This window comes from Aquarana catesbeiana, linkage group LG09 (genome assembly GCF_042186555.1).
Source record: "Aquarana catesbeiana isolate 2022-GZ linkage group LG09, ASM4218655v1, whole genome shotgun sequence".
In the NCBI taxonomy this organism is placed as follows: domain Eukaryota; kingdom Metazoa; phylum Chordata; class Amphibia; order Anura; family Ranidae; genus Aquarana; species Aquarana catesbeiana.
The window spans coordinates 260770668-260772022 of NC_133332.1; positions in this window are offsets into that span (position 1 = coordinate 260770668).

The following is a 1355-nucleotide window of genomic DNA, read 5'->3' on the forward strand; positions in this document are numbered from 1 at the left end:
ATTGTGATGTTGGCAGTGATGTCGGCTACTTACGAGTTCCTGTATGTGGACGTAGGGAAGAATGGCTGGATGTCGGATGGTGGAGTCATCGCCCAGACAGAGTTCTACAGGCATCTCCAGAATGATAGCTTGGGCTTGCCACCTCCAGAAGACAATGCGGAAGGTCTCCCATTCGTCTTGGTTGCGGATGAAGCGTTTGCGCTGGGGGACCATCTTATGTGGCCATTCCCTATGAGGACCTTCACCCTGGACCAGAGGGTTTTTAATTACCGGCTGGCCAGAGCCAGAAGAGTGGTGGAGAATACGTTTGGAATAATGGCCAACCGATTCCGCCTATTTCTTACACCAATACACATGGCGGAATATAAACTCAAGCACATCATCCTGTCTTGCTGTGTTCTCCACATCTTTTTAAGGAGAAATTCTTTCAACTATGCTGCCTCAGTTGGGCCTGAGGCCAGAATTCATATTAATGAACCAACCCTGATGGCGCTTGAAACTGGCCATCCTGGCTTGCCCCCTCAGAGTGCCCGCGAGGTCCGTATAAGATACATGGAATAATTTGCGGGTAGGGGGGCCATCGATATGCCAGACAATGTCTGAGACATTTTTTAAATAAAAATATATTTGAAACTGAACAAATATTTGCTTTGGTTTACTGCTTGGCTTTCTTTTAGCTGTCTCCTCTGTTATCTTTTATTAGTTATATTTTTTTGGCCTTTTTCTTCAACAGTGCAAACGAAATTTCGTTGTCATGAGGTGACAATCTCCTCTTTGGCTAACTATTATGTTGGTCTGCTACACACACCTTGTTTTTGTGGTTAATGTATGTAATGCATTACTGACAAAAATATTAATATTTTTCAGCACCATGACCGAAATTTGGGGAGTCATGAAAATGGCGTGATTGTGTAAAATTATAAAGCACTGTTGGGTGTTATTTACTAAAGGAAAATACACTTTGCACTACAAGTGCATTTGAGACTGCACTCAAACTGCACTTGTAGTGCAATGTGGATTTGCCTTTAGTAAATAACCCCCATTGCCACTGAAAACAACTTTACTCCAAAAAATGCTTTTGAGCATTGAAAAAAGAAGCCACACATAGTTTATCAATCCTTTTAATCAAAGCACAATCACATGTGCGTTTTATAAAAGGGTTTTTGAACAAACCAACATGTTTGTTGTATAACATTTTTTTAGGTCACAAATAGAAATCGCCTTTTAAGGTAAAACAGGCATGTTTAAAACCATAAAAAAAAATACACAACTCTCGAACTTACAAAGTTCAACTTTTATAAAGTGAAGGCAATATCAGACATGAGTATGTACAAACTGAGTTTGATACTGCGTTC